The following is a 24,588-nucleotide window of genomic DNA, read 5'->3' on the forward strand; positions in this document are numbered from 1 at the left end:
TTACTTTATGAGTAATGTTTTGAATGCTATTAGTATTTCATCAGGAAGTATCAGTTTCCCTTGACTGGTGAGATTAAGTCCCATTTACGGGGTTAATTAGCCTGATAATTAGAGCCAGGATATTTTTTTGCAAATCCCTTTCCAATCTTATGATGCCCAACTAATGGGAACGAATGGATTTACAAAATAAAGTTCTGTGTTTTCCCAGAGCTCTTCATTTTCACATTATTGTCCTGGGGTAGGGGGCAGCAGAACAGAGATGTGGACAGCCAAATGGAAGATGCATTGGGAGGCTTCTGAGGACACTTACTTGCTCTGTCTTTAAGAAACCTTAGAGCACCAAGGTGAACCAAAAGGAAAGGAGAGGAATAATTCTCAGTACCTGAGCCTTCTCTAATCTAAAAAGCAATAAAGTCAATCAAATCATGAAAATGAGAGTGGCTATGATGGCACAAAATATAACATTCCAACAACTATTTATCAGGAATGAAGTACACATATCTCCCTATTCCCATCTCAACCTCTGTCCTGCAATATGTGAGTTTATGCGTGCATGAACCCACACTCACCAGTGATACACTCAGGTGAAGAGTTGGGGGAAGAGTAAACTTCTGCTGCAAGACAGTCAGCATATTTATTTCCTTTCCATGAGCCTTCAGGAGACTAAATCAGAAGTTTCTAAGAGCTTCCCTTGATGTCATATATTCTGAGAATTGATAGACATCTAAGAACTGATGTAATGTGTCTGCCATTATAAATTTGGTAAAAGTTCTACTTATCTGTTTTTAGCAAAAGGACTGCTTTAATATTACATATTGGTTTGTTGTTGCTTCTATGATAAGCTTGGACAAGAAAATTTCTAGTCTATGTTTATCATAATGGTATTACTTGAAACACCACTTATATCACATAAAAATATAAAAGATTCCCTAATTGGCCTCTCCCATCTTCTTCCCTCCACCCTGCCTGAAGGCTCAGGTACTGAGCCAGCCTGCCATTGTCCCACTTATTCAACTTCCTTGCTCATCAGTCTTTGGTGCACTGCAGGCCCCATTCCTTCCTCCCCTTCTGCCCAAACCACTTGCACCAAAGTCATTGGTCAAGTGGTTCTTTCCCACTCCTTTGAGTCTCAACCATTCAGGACCAATGGAATTTAAGACCCCTACCTCTACAACCTCTCCAAAGGGAGCAAACTTGCTGACGCCCAGGACTTTGCAATCTCCTCTACCCAAGAGATTTCCAAATCACCCTTACCAGCCCTGACCTATCTGTCAAGTTCCAAATCCTTTACTTCCAACTGCCATTTGTCCCTGCAGGTTTTAAAAAATTGCACACATAAATTTCTGCCTTCTTTGACCTTGGCAATCATCCTTCCAAAAAACTAAACTAGCAAATAAAAAATATAGCCTAGGTTTACTGCGTAGATCTTCATCTCACCTCTTACCACTTAGTGAGATGTCTTAGTCCATTTGGGTTGCTATAACAAAAATACCATAGACTGGATGGCATATAAACAACATAAATTTATTTCTCACAGTTCTTGAGACCAGGAAGTCCAAGATGAAGGTGCTGGTACATTCAGTGTCTGGTGAGGGCCTGCTTCCTCGTAGACAGACAACTTCCCACTCTCCTCACATGGCAGAAGGAACTAGGGAATGTCTGGGATCTCTTTCACAAGGGTACTAATACCATTCATGACAGCTCCACCCTAGTGACCTAATTACCCTCCAAAAGCCTTACCTCCTAAGACAATCACATTAGGGATTAAAATTTCAACATACAAATAAATTTTAGGGGGATACATTCAGTCCATTTCACCATCCATCCTGATTTCCAAGCATACTTACATTTTTTTATTTTTCCTAGTTTCCTTTATTCACATCTCTCTTCTTTTTCTCTTTTCCCATATGAAATGTTAATGGTCTCAGAAGCAATTACATCTTTCTTGGTGGAGGTCCTTTTAAAAATTGTGGTGAAATACACACAACATAAAATTTACCAACTTAATCATTTTTAGGTGGAGAGTTCAGTAGTATTAACATATTCACATTGTTGTGCAACCATCATCACCATCTGCCTCCAGAACTCTTCGTCTTACAAAACTGAAACTCTACACCCATCAAACAATAACTCCCATTTCCTGACCACCCCTGGCTCCTGGCAACTACTATTCTACTTTCTGACTCTGTAGATTTGACTACTCTATGTATTTTATGTAAGTGGACTCATACAGTATTTGCCTTTTTATAACTGATCAATTTAACTTACAATAATATCCTCCAGGCTCATCCATAGTATATGTCAGGATTTACTTCCTTTTAAAGGCTGAATAATATCCCCCTGTATGTATATACCACATTTTATCCATTCATCTATCAATGAACACTTGGGTTGCTTCTACCTTTTGCCTATTGTGAATAACGTTGCTATGAACATGGACATACAATCTCTTTGAGTCCCTACTATCAACTCTTCTGGGTATCTACCCAGAAGTGGAGTTGCTGAATCACATGGTGATTCTATTTTTAATTTCTTGAGGAACTGCCATACTGTTTTCCATAACAGCTGCACCATTTTACATTCTCACCAACAGTTCGCTGAGTTCCCAAGAGTTCTCCACACCGATGCCAATACTTATTTCCTGGGTTTTGTTTTTTTTTCCCAGAGTTGCCATCCTAATGGGTGTGAGGTTGTATCTCACTGTGGTTTTGATTTGTATTGCCCTAATTACACTAACGTTGAGCATTTTTAATGTGCTTATTGTTCATTTGTGTATCTTCTTTGAAGAAATGTCTATTCAAGTCCTTTGATCATTTTAATTAGGTTGTCTGTGGTTTTTTTGTTGTTTTTGCTCAGTTGTAGGAATTATATGTTGTTGATATTACCCCTTTATTAGATACATGGTGTGCAAGTGTAATGAAGCTTTTCCCCTCTGTTTTCTTCTAAGCATTTTATAGTTTTAGATTCTTTGTTTAGGTCTTTGATTCCTTTTAACTTTTACATATGATGTAAGGTAAGGTTCCAATTCCATTATTTTCCATGTAGATATCCAGTTTTCTCAGCACCATTTGTTGAAAACACTGTCCCATTCCCATTGCAAGGTCTTGGCATCCTTGTAAAAAATCATTTGACCATATGTGTGAGGGTTTATTTCTGGTCTCTCCATTCTATTCCATTGTTCTACATCCCTTCATTAATAATTTTAAATATTGAATACGTGTTGAAATAATATTTTGGATGTATTGGGTTAAATACATTCTTAAATTAATTTTGCCTTTTTTTTTTTTTAACTGTTTCAGTGTGGCTCATAGGACATTTATCATCACATATTGTCTCTCATTATATTTCTGTTAGACAGCACTGCCTAGATCAGGCATCTCCAAACTATGGCCCACGGGCTGCATGCGGCCCCCTGAGGCCATTTATCCAGCCCCTCCGACGCACTTCAGGAAGGGGCACCTCTTTCATTGGTGGTCAGTGAGAGGAACACTGTATGTGGCGGCCCTCCAATGGTCTGAGGGACAGTGAACTGGCCCCCTGTGTAATTGGGGATGCCTGGCCTAGATGCTTCAAACTGGAGCCACTGGGCAGTGTAGAGAGCAGAGCAACAGTTAGCATCATGGGATTAAATGATCATCTGAAAGCTCCCCTCCTCTTGTATTTACCATTATACTACTTAGGGAGCAGGATATCACTGTGGCTGAGAATTGAGGCTTCTTAGTAAGGTAAGTCCAGGTTGCAAGACCTGCCCTGTCCGACACAGCAGCCACTAGCCATAGGTACTCATGTACCACTTCAAAATATGGTACCTCATATTTCAGGTACTCAGTACTCATGTGTGTACTGAGTACCTAAAATAAAAGTTTGGGGATGCCTGGCCTAGATGCTTCAAATAGTACTCAATAGTACTCATGTGTGTACTGAGTACCTGAAATATGGCTAATGTGAATTAAGATGTACAATATAAAATACAGACCAGATTTCAAAGACTCAGTATCAAAGTAAAATATCTAGTTAATAACATTTATACAAATTATGTGTTAAAATATTAGTATTTCTGATAAATTGGGCTAAATAAACTATATTATTAAAATTAATTTGACTTGTTTTTCTTAGTAGGCTATTTGTTAGATCAGATTCACAGCAAAATTAAGCTGAAGCTATAGATATTTCCCATATACCCACTGCCCCACACATGCATAGCCTACTCGATTATCAACATCCCCCACCAGAACGGTACATTTGTTACAAGTGATTAATCTACACTGATACATCATTATCACCCAAAGTCCACAGTTTACATTAGGGTTCACTCTTGGTGTACATTCTATGGGTTTGGACAAATTTATAATGATATGTATCTACATACAGTTAGTTATAATATCATATAAAATAGTTCTACTGCTCTAAAAATCTTCTGTGCTCTGCCTCTTCACCCCTGCCTCCTCCCTAACCCCTGGAAACCACTGATCATTTTACTGTCTCTATAGTTTTGCCTTTTCCAGAATGTCATATAGTTGAATCATAGAGGTGTGTTGCCTTTCTGGATTGGCTTCTTTCACTTCATAATATGCATGTAATCTCCCTCCCCTCCACGGCTTTTTATTGCTTTGATAACTTATTTTTTAACTTGTTAATTTTGCTGTTTAAAAATGTGGCTCCTAGAACATTTTAAATGACATATGCAGCTCACTTTATGTTTCTGTTGAACACTTCTTGGCTTGGCATGGGCAGTTTTTCTCAGTATGGTATCTGCCTGTCTCTCCAGTCACTCAAGTCCAAGCCTGGCTGTACTTGGGTTTGCTGCAACCTAAACACACCAGCCTCCTTGCCTTCACACATACTAGAGTCCCTTTGTTAGAGTTCTTTAACCCCCTCCTTAACTGAAGACTAATTCAGGCTCAGATCTAACTCAAATATGGCATCTTCAGTGAAGCCTTTTTAAACTTCCACTGTATCTAAATCATCTTTTACAGCACATTCTACCTTATAATTTTTTTTTTATATGTGGCTTTCTCTCCAGATTGTGAACTCCTTGAATTAGGCCTCATGTTTTGTTCATCTTTGGGTCCTCAATCACTAGTACAGAGCCTGACACACAACAGGCATTCAGAGATGTTAATTAATGAATGAATAAAACACAGGAAAATTTCTGCAGCATATTCCCTTACAATCAAATAGCTTAGAAAAGAACCTCAAATGCCATAAACCAGACTGTAAAAGTCTATCAGGCAATAGCTAGAATTATTCACAAGCTAAAATTTGTATTTTAAGTCAAAACAACACATTAATCAATAATATTTATAAAGTGCGTCACAATGTAAAGATGGTAAAGCAGCTCCTAATGGTTAATGACAGTGATTGGCCTGAAGATGTGGGAACTAGCTATGGAAACTAGATGGTTAAAACAACCACGTTCCATATCCATTAAATGCTGACAGCCCAGACCCCACCAAAATAGAGGCAGTGAAACAGCCTTTGAAGTAGTTTTCAAAGGAAGCCACCAAGATGATTAAAGGGTTGGAAAATGAGATTTATGGGTAATGGCTACAGAAACTAAGACAATTTTGCCTAGGCAAGAGAAAAGGCCGAATGGTGACTTAATAACCATCTTCAATCATTGTTATTACACAGAGGATGATGACCAGATGGTCTCTATTTTCACCAAAGAAAGAATATTGAAAATAGACTTAAGCTTCAGCATTAAAAAATTGTCTAGTTTTTTTTTTTTTTTTTTTGAGACAGAGTTCCGCTCTTGTTACCCAGGCTGGAGTGCAATGGCGCGATCTCGGCTCACCGCAACCTCCGCCTCCTGGGTTCAGGCAATTCTGCTGCCTCAGCCTCCTGAGTAGCTGGGATTACAGGCACGTGCCACCATGCCCGGCTAATTTTTTGTATTTTTAGTAGAGACGGGGTTTCACCATGTTGACAAGGATGGTCTCGATCTCTTGACCTCGTGATCCACCCGCCTCGGCCTCCCAAAGTGCTGGGATTACAGGCTTGAGCCACCGCGCCCGGCCTTAAAAATTGTCTATAGTTTTAAACAAATAACTCAGTGGTTAAGAACTAGTATATAGCAAAGCAGACCTGGGAGTGTGTGGTGTAGCCATTTCTGAACTCATCTCTTATGCTGGGAAAGCAGCAAATGGGTAGGGTGTGTTCAGGTCTTCAACAGTCTTTTGTTGAGGACAAATTCTCAACTGACTAGTACTTAAATGAATCACGTAGCATACAACCACAGGAGGGGAAAAGAAAGAGATATGAAAATTGAAACACAGCACCCTCTGGTGTACATAGCTGTCTTTTAATCATGGAAAATTCTTGATACGTATCAGTATTTTTCAAAATACAAGGTCCAAACCATGACAGAATCAGGAGAGACTTACACAAGGCTGGTCTTAGGGTTCGTTTAATCACTACATCATATTTATCAAACACCTACTATGCATTTCTCCATGTTACCAAGAAGTATCAGGAAGGCTGTTATACAAGCAACCTCAACTTCTGCCTATAGTAAACATGAATACTTCCCAATCACCTTTAGAATGATGAATTCAGACTCTGATACAACTAGCTGGCACACGACCATGCCATCCTGAGGCATGATAACATCTGCAAGATTATGTGAATTTTGCCCTGTGTTCAGGGGTATATGGCGTATAAAAATTAAGAAACACCTAAATGGGGATGTTCCCTTAGACAATCTCCCTGCTATGTTTTGGTTTATACACCCCTCTTTACTGATCTGTGTCTCCCAAATGCCAGCAGGCCCCTTTTTACATCCTCCTAAGCTATATGCTGAAAAAACCTTCTTCATATCCTTTTAAGTACAAAAGACATTCAACAAGCTCAAAAAGTGTGAGACTCAATCAAGAATCTCTTGCAGCCCTCTCAATATCTTTAGCCATCTTGGTGCCAGATGGGAACTTCATTCACGTGACATACATACTTCCTTCATGTGACTCACCATTGCTAAGCAATTGCTATGTCCTAGGTGAATAAAACATAGGCCCTGTGTCTGAGATTCACAGTGCAGTGCGGGAACATAGATAGATACGGGTGTAAATAGATGAGTTGAAGCTCAAGGCTCTACATGTGAAGAGGAGAGGAAAAAGGCAATGGAGACACCAGACAAAAACATCAGGACATCAGAGCGGAACTTATATACTGTGAGAGCAGGACTTATGCTAAAAACAAGTCTTAAAGGATGAAAATAAGTTGTCCAGGCAGAGGAGAGATGAGTATGTATCATTCTACACATAAAGGTCCCAAGACATGTCACTTTTGGAAGAACGGAGCCACGTGGCACATTGTCCTCCTGTCCCAAAGGTCTCCTTGAAGAGACACGAAAATCTCATCTGAAGAACCTGACACTTGCACATTACACATAGCACAGGCCTAAATGGCAACAAACAAGCAAACAAAAAATCCAACCCAGACTAGGCAGTAGTCTGATGGAAGCAAGACAGGCTGGAGTAGCAAAGGCTCTGGCTAAGAAGCTCAGCCAAGAATTCCTCTGATATCCTTCTTCCTCCCCAGCAACATCTAACAGCCTCACTTGGGCCCAACTCCCTTGTTGCACTGGCAACACTGCATTGTAATTGTGGGTACAAGATTCCTCCCTCACAAGACTGGGCTAAGGCAAGAGCTCTACCTTTTTATTACTACGTCTCTGACACCCAGCACATATGAAGCACAAGCAAAATTTGATGACTAAGCTAAGTAATTAGTTCATATGCATGATTAGGGTTTGAAAGCGCAGAATCCTGGACCTATGATCTCAAATACCTTCCTCTATCTAGTTCACCTGGTTTTGTTTCTCCTCAGAAGCCATCTATCCTTACTTGGTTAATGTTTTCCTATCTCTCCATTTTATATACATAACCAACTCCCACCCTCCAATCAGGAAAAAGGGGAAGATATTCCTGTGCTCAAGAGCAACCTAAGTTAAAGTGAAAAACAACCAAGTCAAAGAGGTAACAGGGAACTGGCTTCTCAAGCACTCAGAAGAATTTGAGATTACTGCCTTGCAAGGGAAAAAGAGAAACCCAACCCGATTACAATGTAAAAATAGGTCACTGCTTGAATACAGCCCTTTGGTTACTGGCAGCAAGCCCCTTTTTGCTTTTGACTCCAGTGTCACAAGAAAGCAGCAGCATGGTCTTAGAATAAGGGCTCCACAGCCAGCTGGCTGCTCTGCCTGGCCTTCCTGCTGGCATTCTAGAAGCAGCATTCAGGGCCAGGTACCTACTGGGGAGCTCAGTGAACCTTTGTCACTGCTGACATGAAATACCAGAGTTGGTAAGTTTCTTTGGTTTTGTTTTGAAGAAACTGGGAGTTAGTTCAAGGTTGTCCTTACGATAGGTCTCTCACTTGCATTCAGCTATACTTTGTTTAGTAGGAAATAAATGAACACAGTTCAGCTAGTTCACTTATCCCCATGCTCAACCAGCAGGCAGCCTCTTTTCCATGAGAGATATTTATAATTTTGAATTATTGTAATGCTGTACTTGCAGCAAACTTGGTGTGTGTGTATGCGTGTGCACACATGGCTTGGAGTGGCGGGTAGTGCCAAAATGGTGGCAAAACAAAAACAAAAACAAAAACAAAAAAAACCCTGCTGTGTATAGCTAAAAAAAAAAGTGGCCAAGAATAGGCAGAATATAAAATACGTTTTATTAACAAGCAGCATATTTTATACTTCTGATACGATAATTCTAAGAAAGAGGTTCCAGATTGTCTACTTACATATCCCCTTATAAAACAGAGCCCTGGCTTACACAGTAACTGGTGTACATGTCTCTTCTCTCCAATGAACTTTAAGATTTTTGATGTAAGGGTTCAGCGCTGCACTGCTCAGTAAATACACCAATAACAGGAGTTCACTTGCAGTTTCTTGCTTAATACCAAAAACAGGAGTCAATCATTACAAGCATTCCCATCCAACACCCAATTTGTTGCATGGGGAATGAACTTCAGTTTGGGCCCCCCTGCTATTAAAGCACTCAGTAACCAATATTTGTTTGCATTTATGTAGAACTCATAGATGTAGGACCTGAAAAGTTAAATGAACTTTAACATAGCCATCCAAATAAAATTAATTAGAATTTGTATCTCAACTATTTCTAACAGAGTTTGGGTAACAAGACTCAACGGAAGGAAAACAGGGTGATAACGCATTTAGAAAAAGAGACAAAAAACAAGGAAGGGAGCAGGGAGGGTAGACAGGAGAAGAGAAGGAGGAAGGAAAAGAAGGAGAGAGGGTGTAAACATCTATCTAAGCAAGGACTTCTTCCTCATATCAAAAATGTCTGCAAAAAAAATCTTTTCAGACAAATTTACATGATGTTTCTAATATCTGCTCATTGTGAAAAATACAGGATAAAAACCTACAAATTCAGTATTTTAATCTAAATTTATATTTAATTCATCAAAACAGCAAGATAAATTTGGAAAATATTAATACATATATAGGCAAGACATTTACTTAATTTGCAGAAATATGCTCACATAAGCAATCCATTCCTTGCCAAAATAGAGCCCTTCCAGACCCTATCCCCCGACCTCCAAGGCAGGATCTTGGTCCATGGGATATTAGAATCACTAATATCCACAAAATAGAGGAAATCTATCTATCTATCTATCAAGCACCATTTGGATTCTAAGATGCAAGTAAGAAACCAAATTGGAAAGGGCTTGCATAATAAAGGTGGCTTGCTGGCACATGCAAATGGAAAGTTCAGTGGCTTTAGGTTGAGTTTGACTCAGTTGCTCTATGATGAAAACAAGGGCCTGTTTTCTTTCTTTCTACTTTGTTAACCGCATCCTAGGGGTAGCTTCCCTCATCACAGCAAGATAGCTCCAGCAATCCCAGGCTTCATGTCCCAAACATCCAGAAGGACACAGAGAAGGGGCTGGCTTGGGGAGGACTATCAGAAGACCGAAGAGTCTTTTTTCCAAAGTCCTCAGCAAGCATGCTGGTGGCCTGCACAGGTCACATGCACCACCATGAACAAACCCTCTTGGTATGACTGCCACTAGGTTAATCACTGTGCAACAGGTATTGGGTTTACCTGACTGGGCTTAAACAATCGAGATCTATCCCTGGAGCTGGGGGTGGGACCAATCCCTTTCCTACCAGAAGACAAAACGAATATTCCCTGTTTCCTATGGAAGGGATTGGGTAGGGAGGGAGAAGAGACACTGTGAGAAGGGGGACAATTAGAATGTCCTCCACCCTTCACCTGGACCTGAATTTGACCCTGTGATTCCCAGTATCAAGGGCAAATATGGAAATGTATTTTAAGTGACACTATTTTTATCATTTAACAAAGACAAATGTTTATTCTTACATAGAGATAAACTCTTTTGGAGGAAAACTCAAGGAGAAGAATGTCTTAGAACTGTGTTTAACAGAAAATGGGTAAAGGTGAGGAAAGCAGGCTTAGTTTAGAACGATGCAGTGACACAAACTCAATAGGCCACTCTTTTTTTTTGGACAGAGTCTTACTCTGCTGCCCAGGCTGGGAGAGCAGTGGCACAATCTCGGCTCACCGCAATCTCTGGCCCTCAGGTTCAAGTGATTCTTCTACCTCAGCCTTCCAAGTAGCTGGGACTACATGTGTGTGCCACCATGTCTAGCTAATTTTTGTATTTTTTAGTAGAGACAGGGTTTTGCCATGTTGGCCAGGCTGTTCAATAGGCCATTCCTACATGGATCCTCCAGAAGGCAAAGGATGTGACAGTAAATCACAATGAAGTCAAGTTATTTTGGCAGAGGGCTAAGATGATATGGTTTGGATGCTTTCCCTTCAACTCATTGAATTTACTACAAGAAAAGCAACTCACATACCTTAGAATCCCTTTTTAAATGTTTATTTTTGTGAGTATACAATAGGTATATATATTTATGGGTTACATGAGATATTTTGACACAGGCATGCAATGCATAATAATCACATCAGGATAAATGAGGGATTCATCACCTCAAGTATTTATCCTTTGAGTTATATATACTGTTATTTGTAAATATTTGTACAATTAAAATTATTTTTTACAAACCACTGCTCAAGGAAATAAGAGAGGACACAAACAGATGAAGAAACATTCCATGCTCACAGTTAGGAAGAATCAATATCATGAAAATGGCCATACTGCCCAAAGTAGTTTATAGACTACCAATGACCTTCTTCATAGAACTTGAAAAAACCACCTTAAACCTCATGTGGAACCAAAAGAGAGTCTGCATAGCCAAGTCAATTCTAAGCAAAAAGAACAAAGCTGGAGGCATCACACTAGTTGACTTCAAACTATACTACAAGGCTACAGTAATCAAAACAGCATGATACTGGTACCAAAACAGAGATACAGACTAATGGAACAGAACAGAGGCCTCGGAGGCAATGCCACACATCTACAACCATCTGATCTTTGACAAACATGACAAAAACAAGCAATGGGGAAAGGATTCCCTGTTTAATAAATGGTGTTGGGAAAACTGGCTAGCCATGTGCAGAAAGCAGAAACTGGACCCCTTCCTGACACCTTACACTAAAATTAACTCCAGATGGATTAAAGACTTAAAAATAAGACCTAACACCATAAAAACCCTAGAAGAAAAACCATTCAGGACGTAGGCATAGGCAAGGACTTCATGACTAAAACACCAAAAGCACTGGCAACAAAAGCCAAAATAGACAAATGGGACCTAATTAAACTCCAGAGCTTCTGCACAGCAAAAGAAACAATCATTAGAGTGAACCGGCAAACAACAGAATGGGAAAAAATTTTTGCAATCTACCCATCTGACAAAGGGCTATCCAGAATCTACAAAGAACTAAAATCGATTTACAAGAAAAAAACAAACCCATTCAAAAGTGGGCAGAGGATATGAACATACACTTTTCCAAAGAAGACATATATGAGGCCAACAAACATATGAAAAAATGCTCATCATCACTGGTCATTTGAGAAATGCAAATCAAAACCAGATTGAGATACCATCTCACACCCGTTAGAATGGCGATCATTAAAAAATCTGGAGACAACAGATGCTGGAGAGGATGTGGAGAAATAGGAACACTTTTACACTACTGGTGGGAGTGTAAATTAGTTCAACCATTGTGGAAGACAGTGTGGCGATTCCTCAAGGACCTAGAAATAGAAATTCCATTTGACCCAGCAATCCCATTACTGGGTATATACCCAAAGGATTACAAATCATTCTAATATAAGGACACATACACACGAATGTTCATTGCAGCACTGTTTACAGTAGCAAAGACTTGGAACCAACCCAAATGCCCGTTGATGATAGACTGGACAGGGAAAATGTGGCACATATATGCCATAGAATACTATGCAGCCATAAAAAACGATGAGTTCATCTCCTTTGTAGGGATGTGGATTGACCTGGAAACCATCATTCTCAGCAAACTGACACAAGAACAGAAAATCAAACACCGCATGTTCTTACTCATAGGTGGGTGTTGAACAATGAGACACATGGACACAGGGAGGAGAGCATCACACACTGAGGTCTGTTGACGGGGGAAGCTAGGGGAGGGACAGCAGTGGTGGGTAGTTGGGGAGGAATAACATGGGGAGAAATGCCAGATATAGGTGATGGGGAGTAAGGCAGCAAACCACATTGCCATGTATGTACCTATGCAACAATCCTGCATGTTCTTTACATGTACCCCAAAACCTAAAATGCAATAAAATATATTATTTAAAAATTACTTTTTACTATAGTCATCCTGTTATGCTAGCAAATACCAAGTCTTATTCATTCTTTCTATTTTTTTTTGTGTCCACGAATCATCCCTATTTCCCCCCATTCCCCAACCTACTACTTTCCCAGTCTCTGGTAACCATCCTTCTACTTTCTGTCTCCATGAGTTCAATTGTTTTCATTTTTAGCTCCAACAAATAACTGAGAACATGCAACGTTTCTCTTTCTGCTCCTGGCTTAGTTCACTTAACAAAATGACCTCCAGTTCCATCCATGTTGTTTCAAATGACAGGATCTCATTCTTTTTTTATGGTTGAATAGTACTTCATTGTGTATATGTACTACATTTTTCTTTATCCCTTTATCTATTGATAGACACAAATTTGCTTCCCAATCTTCGCAATTGTGAATAGTGCTGCAATAAACATGAGAGTGCAGATATCTCTTTGATATACTGATTTCCTTTTTGGGGGGTATATACCCAGCAATGAGATTGCTGGATTGTATGATAGCTGTATTTTTATTTTTTAGAGGAACCTCCAAACTGTTCTCCATAGTGGGAAATTACATGCCCACCAACAGCGTACAAGGGGTCCCTTTCCTCCATATTCTCACCAGCATTTGTTATTTATTGCCTGCTTTTTGGATAAAGGTCATTTTAACTGGGGTGAGGTAATATTGTAGTTTTGATTTGCATTTCTCTGATGATAAATGATGCTGAGCACATTTTCCTATACCCATTTGCCATTTGTTTGTCTTCTTTTGAGAAATGTCTATTCAAATCCTTTGCCCACTTTTAATAGGATAAGATTTTTTTTCCTACTGAGTTGTTTGAGCTCTTTATATATTCTGATTATTAATCCTTTGTCAGAAAGGTAGTTTGCAAATATTTTCTCACAAGCTGTGGGTTGTCTCTTCACTTTGTTGATTGTTCCTCTTGCAGTGCAGAAGCTTTTTAACTTGATGTGATCCCATTTGTCCATTTTTGCTTTGGTCGCCTCTGCTTGTCCAGGTATTACTCAAGAAATACTTGCCTACTTCTGTTTCATGGGTCTATGTGTCTGTCTTTATGTTAATACCATGCTGTTTTGGTTACTGTAACTCTGTGTGTAATTTGAAGTTAGGTAATGTGCTTCTTCCAGTTTTGTTCTTTTTGTTCTGGATAGCTTTGGTTATTCTGGGTCTTTTGTGGTTCCAATATAAATTTTTGAATTATTTTCTCTACTGCTATGAAGAATGTCATTCAGACTTTGATAGGGATTGCACTGAATCTATAGATTCCTTTGGATAGTATAAACATTGTAACAATATTTATTCTTCCAATTCATGAATTAGACCCCCTCTTATGTATCATATTTATAAAAATAAGCTAAAACACTTTAAAATCATGAGTGTTTCAAATTATTGTCATTATCATATTATCCTCTGAGAGTGTGTGTGTGTATATATATACATGTGTACCTGCCATTATTTCAAATTTTAAAATATTTGGATGCTAATAGATGCTCAGCTCTAAGAAATAGGGTAGAAGGAGGAAGAGTTCAATATTGCAGTGTCTCTACCCTCAAGAAGTGTAACAACTACTACCACCACCAACTGGATAAAATTACAGGATGTTAAGCACTGTGCTTTACATTTATTTTCTCATTTACCTTTGATCCTCATAATAACCCTATGAGCTAAGTATCAATTTGATTTTACAAATTGGGAAACCAAGACTTGAATGGCTAAGTCACTTGACTCAGTCACACGAGCAACAGTTAACAGGTAAGATTCAAAGCCAGGTATTTCCAATTCCAAAGCCTATATTCTTAACCACAGCACATCTTGCTGACAAGAAAGATGTCACAAATATCTATTAAGGGTAAGGAGTAGAAAAAGCATGTTTACAGTGAAGACCTAAGTCCTAAGATGTGGAGTAAAGTGGCTCAGTAGAAATCAAAGAACGCAAATAGGATGAGGAGGAGCAACATACGCACCTGTTAGCTTTGTGATCTCTGTCAACACTAATGCCTAACTGATCATACATAATCTATCTGCTGGCATCTGACCCATAACCTACTACTGTATTGTGTCCTTAGACACTGACAGAATGGAAAACCAATGACATTTCTACAGGTCTTAAGAGCTTTCAAAGTTATCTCCAAGGATGGAATCAGTTCTTTCCTTCATGTGCACAGACTTCTATTCTGTTCTAGAGTTAAGGCCATATATGGATGAAATCAGTTTGAAATCCTCTGGACAAATACTAGATAGTACTTTCACTGTTTAATAATTACATGATTTTTATAACCCTATCCCTAAGAGTATATGGCAATTGTCAGAATCAGTTGTCACTAACCTCTTAGCTTGGTGGAAAAAGCTAAATGTCTTATAATGTCTGAACAAAATGTAACACCACTTCCTCTGTGCTTGTCTCCATGTACCAGAAAGTCGTGGGTGTAAGTGGATGTGGTGTCCCCCTCATGCCTCAGCAATCCCTTTACAAAGCAGCAGACTTCTGGGTACCTCAGGTCAGGGCAGACCTCCCAACCTTTAGGATATGATTCTAGGTTCCCAGTGCTCCAAGACAGGAAGAAATATTTCCTTTATAAAATAATGGGGAGTCAGAAGTATATGGGATTTCCCTCTGCTTCCCTGAGATTTGGAGAAAACACCAACACTTTGTAGTAATTCCACAGTGAATAGGATGCACTACCAGCCCAGCATCAGTAGGGCTTCTCTTCATTCTCATGAAATGTAATGGTGAGGTGGTTGCCTGGAATTAAGATTGCTACTATCAAGGTAATAAGAAACAGTTCAGTTTTTCCCACGGACTTACTATTAACAGGGTCACATCCGGAACCTTGGCTTCATTTTCCAGATTCAATCCATATGTAAATAACCACTATGTACCAGGTTCTATGCTGATATCTCACGGATTCAAACGATCTTCGGAAATGGATATTATTTCTGCCTTACCTATGTGGAAGCTAAAGCTCAGGGAAGTCATACTTTTGTTACAGAGCTGGACAATTATAGTTGGATACCAGACTGAATCTCCTGACACTATGTTCTGGGCTGACTCCACTATGTGCCACTGACTCCCCTAGTGCTGAGGTTTGGGGCCTTATAATATTATTATATGATAATATACAGGACTTCAATGGTCATCCTCATAAACAATCAAGCTCTTACTCTACTCTCAAAGGAGAAAGAACATATCATGTTGAAGGGGGCTGTTAGAAGGCAAATGTGGTAAGTGATGCAATGAATGGACACAAGTTTAGAAACCCTGTGGTGTGGATCAACTCTGACAGGAGTGAGGATGAAGGAAAATTTAAGAGACATGAAACCATCCACTGGGGAGGAGATGCTTTTGAGGTTAACAAAAGCTCTTAAACACAGAGATGGAAGCAGGCAAACACAAAGGGATTCATGAACAATCCCTTACATCAGGGCTTCTCAATCTTATTACTGACATTTATGACCAGATAATTCCATGTGCTGGGGGGCTGTCCTGTGCACTGCAGGACATTTAGCAACATCCCTGACCTTTACCCACTGGATGCCAGTAGAATACACTGTCCCCAGGTCATGACAACCAAAAATTCTCCAGACACTGCCAAATGTCCCCTGGGGGGCACAGTCATCCCTAATTGAGAACCAGTGCCTTTGGTGAAGATGTGACAGAAATTGGGGACTGGCTAAATGTGCAGGCTATGGAAGAGCGAAATAAGAATGGGAAGCCATGAACCAGATAGTAGAGACAGATGTGTGACTCAAGTCCTCTCAGCAACTCCCTCAGGTATGGACTCTGACTACCTTAAAGCAAATGGAAGACCAGGCACAGTAGCTGACACCTGTAATCCTACCACTTTGGGAGGCTGAGGGAGCAGGATCACTTGAGCCCAGGAGTTCAGGACTAGCCTGGGCAATACAGTAAGGCCCTGTGTTTATTTTTTAAAAATACATATTTTAAAAAAGACAACTGAAGGCAAATGAGATACCGTGATGGGGGCCCTTTGAAGAATGTCCAGCAGGACCCTGACTGGGAAGACATCTACAGGTAGAAAGGATGGATTCTAGACCCAGGCAGCCTGGAACAGGAAGCTGCCTTTTCTTTCTCCTGTTTCCCTTTCTCCTTTCAGTAAATCAAAGAAAGAGAATACAACAAGGGGGAATGCTAATAGAATAGTCATAATGAGCCTGGAATTCTCACACCTATTTGGGAGGATTTGAGGGGAACTGGATTGGGAGAAATACTGATCTGTGTTGTGTCTGTGACTGCAATACCATCCATACTTTCTCAGGCTATCTCCTATTCCCTCATCTCTCACCCTTGGAGGGGTTTTGGCCCAGGAAAAGCAAAAGGAGTTGGGATACTTAGTCCTGGGAGGCAGGAAAGAAAAGAAGAGAAGGGAGTAGAGATGAGAGAATTCTGAGACCTATTGACAGTGTTCACAAAACGGACCATGTTTCCCAGTAAAAAAAAAAAAATAAGGTAGAGCTGGGGCTGGGGCTGGGGCTGGGCCTGGGGGTTGAGGAAAGGGAAGGGGCCGAGAAGTAAACGTTTACAAAATGCCCACTGAGTGTCAATTCTGGGTAAGGCATATTGCATGAGTCACTACCTTCGATTTCCACCACATCATGTAATACCTATGTATGAAGTGGTTATAACAAGCTTCTTTTTAGAGAGAAGGAAAGTGAAGTTCAAGAGGCATCTTCACAGACTGAGGAGCCTTCCAGCGTGGCCAGGGGCTCCAGCCTTGTTTGGCAGACTCTTCCATGCTGTGCCTCCTCACGCTTCAGCACCCACAGCCTCTTGCCCCATGCAAACTGTAGCTGCCTGCTTACTTGTCTATTTGCTCTGCAAGATTAGGCTGTCAGGGGCTGTGTTTTGGGTTCTGTGATTCCAGCAATTCCTTATGTGCCAGGCCCAGGCCCTACTGATACAAGGAAGCGAACAAGAGTTAATGCTGAGGTAAACAAAGGACCCGAGGAGGCTCAGCTGTGTGAGTTTACAGCAGAACTAATGAGCACACCCAGTTATGTAACTACCTCTCCTGCTCTGCTCCTATGCTCAGCAGCCGCTAGAGGAAAGCAGGGCTGTCTTTCTTTTCCTGTGCTATATATAATTCCAACTGTTTGGGCAGGGAAGTACGCTACAGCTCCACAGCTCAGTTACATTAGATTTTAATTTTTTCTTAAGAACCTAGCAATTTCTACTAGTGATGCCACAAAGATAATAATACAGTAATCTTAAGATTGAGATACTTTACCCACATTTCTTGCAGTTTTCTACCTTGAAAACACTCATTATTTCTGGTTCCACTTTGAGAAGAAGCAAGCAAGGAAAGGGTAAAAATGTGATGCTAAAGAGACAGCTTGCAACATTCAATAATTACAGCCTTCAATGCTGGAACCTCAGAGCTCCAATATCAAATGGGACAATATTTCCACTTGGTAACTAAATAGGGGCTGATCCATTAACCAGGAATATATTTTTGATACAGAATAGGCCAGATTTGGTTTTGGTTGTTTTGTATCTCCTTTCCTAGGCCCTAACCTTGGACTCCATGACCTCGTGACTGAAGAATGAATGCTGTGTAAAAAGAATCATTCATTTGTCCTGGGACTTCACTGAAGATGATTTTTGCTTAGTAAGCTGCTTCTTCAGATACAATACTAAAAGGTATGTTTTCTGAGACCTGTTAAAGCACACATTTACTAAAACTTACATTAAGTTCATGTCAGTCCTAAAATGTTCTCTAATTTCTGAAAGCCATAGTCTGTTATTCTAATGTGAATTGTTACACACACATACAGATACACCTTGAAAATTTTAAAATTACATTTCTTTAAGCATACTCACTTACTCATACTTTTTAGTCAATACAGTTGGGCTTTCCCCTAAATCAATTCTTCTAAAATGGTGAGATTTTAAGAAATAAAATGAGACAGCTAATGTTTTCATAGGCTAACAACAAGAAGAAAATCCAAGCCTTTGAAATATTAATTGTATTAGCATTAATACTAATATCTAGGCAGGGTACAGTGGCTTATGTCTATAATCCCAGCACTTTGGGAGGCTGAGGCAGGTGCATCACTTGACATCAGGAATTTGAGACTAGCCTGGCCAACATGGGGAAAACCCATCTCTACCAAAAATACAAAAATTAGCCCCGTTGTAGCACACACCTGTAATCCCAGCTACTTGGAAGGCTGAAGCAGGAGAACTGCTTGAACCCAGGAGGTGAGTACTAGTCAAGGGTGGCACTATGTTCAGAGTTGGATGAACCTGGGTTCTAATCCTGACTCAGCTACTTCCTAGTACAGGTCATTTGGGTCTTGAGCAAAGTATTGAACCTGCCAAACCTCAGTTCTCTTTTGCACAATGGAAATCATCAGAATACAGACAAGATAGGACCCACTATAAAAATTAAACAAGACATTCTGTGTGGAAGTATCTTTAACAGGTATGCTGAGAATTAAGTAGCGGGCTCAGGCTTTTTGCCTCCTTCCTCTTCCCCTCCACTCCCCCAGTCACCAAGTTGGGCCCTGAGTAAGGTTTCAGAACATTATCCTTCTTCCGTGGCTTGTAAACCTCTGCCTTAACTTTAGTAATCTACACTGCCTGCACCCTGCCCTCCCTGTATGTTCCCCTGAATCACAACCATATCTGCCTTTCCAGAACACAGATCACTGTCTTCAGTGATTCCCTGCAGGACACAGTCTGCCCACTTCAGCTTAGTGTCATGGTCCTGCCTTAGTTTGGTCCAACCCACCCTTTCTGAACAGTTCCTTGAAAACCCACGCCTTCCCACCTCAACTCTGCCTAGGCCATTCCCCTGCTTCAAGCTCTTACAGAGCTCCCATGGTATACAGTATAAATTACTGTTTTAGGTGGCATTTGAGATCCATGGTATCAGGTCCCCATACCTCTCCAGTTTCACTGTCTGCTGCTCGTTTCCCTCCTTATACTTTACACCCAAGCATAAATCTACTCACAGTACCTAAAACCCCATGTTAGGTCGTGACTCTTCAGCTTTACATATACTACTCTCTTTGACAGGAATACTATTCTCCTCCCATCCATTTGGCAAACTCTTCAAACTTCAAACCTCTCTTAAATCCCTCCATTTCTGTGATACAGACTGTCAAGAACTAACTGTGTCTTTTATGTTTTTCTACTACTTTGCATCTGTGCCTCTGTCATACAATGATTTCTCACTTTTTTTTCTGTAATTCACTGATCACTATTAATGTCTTCTCTGCTAAAAGTATAACACCACTCAGCTTTGCACAGGGCAGTCACTTGGGAAATGTCTACACTGTGGAACAGAAGCAGCTTCCAACCTCATGAGAAGATCAGATGAAATGCAGGGGATACATGTTACAACACAGTCAAGAGGACTGAGAGCAGGCAGCGGGAGAATTCCACAATATTCCTGTTTAAAATGTTAAAATGTTGGTGGCTGCCAGAGCTCAGGAAAAGAATTTTTTTTAATGCGGTTATAGCACATTCTAACAAGTCAATTACATTTGCCTAAATGTAGCTCATAACTGTATTTCTCTCCCCAAAACCTCATTCTGTTATAAAGCTCCTTCCTCTGTGGAATGAATGTGGGCAATCGCTTTTGCAGTTTTTGATGATGCCAGTTTATGGCTATGTTTTTCTGTTCACTGAACTGGCTCATTTCTTCGGGAGAACAAACTGTTCTGCACTGAAGCAGGAATTGGCTGGGTTCTAACAAAAAGATTTTTCCCCCCTGACAGTGTTTTTGCAAAAGACCCAAGTCAATTTATAGCCAAGTAACAAAAGGTCAGAAAGGTTAGTCAAGCAATGGGCGTAATTCCTGTGTGTCACAGCCAATAAAGGAAATGGGTGGGAATAAATAGTATGCAATTTTAACCTGAAATTATTTGTGCAAAACTATTCTTGTAAACTATACAAAATGACCCATGGCTTGCACTATAAAGGATTTCTCACTCTGATTTTTTATAAAGGCACATTTACTGTGGAAGAACTGAGATGACCTAAAATTCCTCATTCACAAATGGAAAATGTTAAAAAGTTTCTTTACATGAATATATGAAAAACTCTGTCATTGTTTTGCAGCCCTGAAACAGAAATGTTCACATAAAAAATTAAATATCTCATAACTAAGTCACAATTAAATACAATTTGCATGACTGAATTTAAAATAAACTACAAAATTCCCTTGCCAAAAGAAATAATATTGACCAAAAAAACAGACTAAGGAAAGACCCTACGAAGGTGACAGTTTATCTGTTTTAATCGTGCTAAAAGTATAACAAACTACTGCATTATTCAGTGAGCATAAGAACAAGAAAAGCCTGCCTTTAAAGCAGACACCAAGAACTGACATCACCAGCCAAGCAAGCGGAAGGCAGATGAGTAATAGCCTGTACTGGGCAGCCAACCAGGCCCAGGCCCAGGCCCAGGCCGATGAATCTGTGGAGTAAGAAAGCCTTTCAGATAGTAAGGCCACTGGGAGGCCTCTTCCCCGAGTTCTCCATTACAAAGTCGAATATACTCACCATTTAAAACAATCTAAGCATCCAAAAGATGAATGGTTAAATAGAACCCTGTCACAGTTCAGACAAGACGGTGTAAACCCATTGCTCCCCCTACCTCCTTGTAAGTACAACTATAAATCCTGGAAGTAACACAAGATGCCACCAAAGAAGAAGTCTGAAAGAAAAAGGAAGGTAAATTAGTTAGGAACCCAAGATTGGAAGAACAACATGCCAGCACATCTTATGATCACACCCCCATTCAATAGAAGGTGGCCCAGGCTGTTTCCCAACCCCCAACCTAGCAACAGAGGGCAGCAGAGGATTGAATAGGAGTTCTGCTGACAATACCAGGCCAGCTGGAAGCAACAAGGGGGATAGCTTAGGAACCCACTAACAATAAAGCAGTCTGGGGAAACACTTTCCCTCCCTGCTACAGGGCTCCCAGGAAGCATGCTTCATCCCAGCAGGATGGAGGCTCCCTCCTTTACCTAGATAGACCAGGCAGCATGGCCTGGGGAAATTCCTTACCCGCCTCAGACAGCACCCACAGGGACTAGTGGGAGCCGTGGCAGCACTAGATAAACCAAGTGGACCGAAAGAGTACTGCAAAGGCTCTGAAAAGCAATCATCGTTAGAACCACAAACTGAGTCCCAACTCACATGCTAAATCTAAATAATGTGACTGTCTGCTAAAATGGAAGATTTAAATAGGACCCAGAGTCTTCTAATAGACAAAATATCCAAAGTGATTTAAAAATCACCTGTTGGCCAGGTAGCTCACGTGAGGCAGGTCAATCGTTTTAGGCCAGGAGTTCAAGACCAGCCTGGGCAACATGGCAAAACCATGAAGATGGACTGAAAACAAATAAACAGAACCTCCAGCACTTGTGAAACAACAGCAAAATATCCAATATTTACAGTATCAGAGTACCAGAAGGAGAGAAGAAAAAGAGAGGAGCTGAAAGAGTATTCAAAAAGATAATAACTAAAAATTACCCAAATTTAGTGAAGGACCTAAACCTACAGATTCAGAAGGTGAACAAATCCCAAATAGGATAAACTCAAAGAAATCCACAACAAGACACATCTTAATTATATTTCTGCAAATTAAAGACAAAGAATAACTCTTGAAAGCAGAGAAAAACAACATACTACCTATAGGGGAACATAATTCAAGCAACAACAGGTTTCTTATCTAAAACCATGGAGGCCTGCACGTTCGCTCATGCCTGTAATCCCATGAACTTGGAAGGCTGAGGTGGGTGGATCATTTGAGGTCAGAACTTTGAGACCAGCTTGGCCAACATGGTGAAACCCCGTCTCTACTAAAAATAAAAAATAAAATAATAAATAAAATTTTTAAAAGCCATGGAGGCCAGAAGGAAGTGGCAAAAAAATTTTATGGTTAAAGGAAGTTCTTCAAACAGAAAGGAACTGATTTAAAAGAAGAATTCTAAAGAATCAAAAAAAAAAAAAAAAAGAAAGAAAGAAAACAACAGAAAAGCAGAAATATGGGGATACATACATACACACATGTATATACATATAAAATATAAGTCTATAAAATGAATATCCTCCTGTAGTCTCAGCTATTTGGGAGGCTAAAGCAGGAATACTGCTTGAGTCCAGAAGTTCACCTATACCTTGGGAAACATAGCAAGACCCTGTATCTTAAAAAATTTAAAAATTAAAAGGGGAAATGTAAAGGGACCTAGATGAAAATCAGGTTTCCACATTTCACTCAAAGTGGTAAAATGGTGATAACAGTAGACTGTAGTAAGTCACATAGGTATACATTAATACTCAGAGCAACTAAGAAAATGATACAAAAAATGATAAAAAGACATACACTTAAAAAAAAATTAAGAAGTCAAGATAAAAACCCCTCAAAATGTTCAAGTAACCCACACAAAGGCAAGAAAAGAAGTAATACAATGGCAGATTAAAGCTCTAATATGTCAATAATTACTTTAAAGGTAAATGTTCTAAATATACCAATTAAAAGGCAAAGATTGGCAGAGTAGAATAAAAATACAACCCAACTATATGCTGTTCACAAAAACTCCAAGTTCAACAAAAGAGGTAAGCTAAAAATAGAGTACTATCTATAGAATAGATAGGATATCAATGCCTAGTTTAAATTATGCTTATAATTTTTGATACAGAAAAATATTTAGTTTATATAAGACATAATAAATGCATAAATATCCTAAAAGTGAAATTATATATATATATATAATTATATATATATATAAAATATAGATATAATTTCACTTTTAGGATATAGCTATATATAAAATATATAATATATATATAATTTCACTTTTAGGATATTTATGCATATATATATATATATATATATATAACATGGCTTTACACCATATGTAAGCAATTTCTAAATAAATACCTAAAAGGAATGCTATCAAGATATCACTAAGGGAATCTCAATTATCTTCACTGTTCCTTCTTATGTTTTTCAGATTATCTACAATAAGAAAGAATGGCTTTTATGATTTAAAAAAAAATGTTGTTGTTTTTTCCAAGTAAAGCAGTCTATTCAAGATAACTATCTTGGAGGAGATACAGCCTAAGGAGGAGAAAATAATCTTTAATCATTGGTAGCCACCATTAATGTGGATCTTTCTAATAATGAGTTGGCTATCTACTCCTGCCTTACCCTCCAGAAGACCAGAGGCAGAAGGCCCAAAAGACCAGAAAACGTCCTCTTTTCAAGCTTTGGGTATGGGATCCAAGGAGTAGGGGCTGAGAGTGAGAAATGAGAAGTTAAGGAGCAGAGAGCTAGGAAGCAGTGTGTGGAGAGAAGACAGTGCAGACAGCAGAGCAGAACCACTGGATGCCTGCCTCACTTCCAGTGGTTTCCAGAGTCACTGCTATAGGTCTTCTCAGGCCTCACCACTGAGCTAGTTCCTGTGTTTTCTTAATCCATCACCCAAGACCATGTGAGCATGTCTTAGCCTCCTTTGGTCCAACAGAGCCAAATCCAGGTATCATCCCGCCATGCTGGTGGCCACAGTCCAGAAGAGGAAAGTTTTCCATTTTATACTGCCAAGTAAGTATAACTCTAACTTGCCCATCTTTTATTTTTCAGTTTCTTTCTAAATTTATCCAGGAGTCTTGTGATAGCCTTTCTACCATATAACATGCCCAACCCCTTTTCTGTCATTTTAAGTAAGAAATCCTGAAGTATTTCAGTTCTTCCTAACCCATTATTTATGTATACAATCTATTATTATAAAGGAGACAACACAGAATTTAGAAGGTAGCAGATTTCTAAGGTCCCCTATTAGAGATTTAGAATTCTTTTACAATAT

At 39.6% G+C, this 24,588-nt stretch overlaps 1 protein-coding gene across 8 annotated transcripts in view; it reads right to left on the reverse strand.

Annotated features, from left to right (window-relative positions):
• Positions 1 to 24,588, reverse strand: part of ZHX3 (zinc fingers and homeoboxes 3) — a 183,562-nt gene that overhangs the window by 93,849 nt on the left and 65,125 nt on the right. The window contains exon 4 of one of the 8 annotated variants that reach the window (XM_074406535.1): positions 1,848 to 1,957. The exons of 6 other annotated variants lie outside the window; for them this stretch is intronic. The gene's annotated coding sequence lies outside the window, so the exon portion shown is untranslated. Of the gene's footprint in view, positions 1 to 1,847; positions 23,432 to 24,588 lie in introns of those variants that run through there. One more of the 8 variants, XM_074406538.1, reaches the window with a different exon arrangement.

The sequence above is a fragment of the Saimiri boliviensis genome, chromosome 9 (genome assembly GCF_048565385.1).
Source record: "Saimiri boliviensis isolate mSaiBol1 chromosome 9, mSaiBol1.pri, whole genome shotgun sequence".
NCBI classification, from domain to species: Eukaryota; Metazoa; Chordata; class Mammalia; order Primates; family Cebidae; genus Saimiri; species Saimiri boliviensis.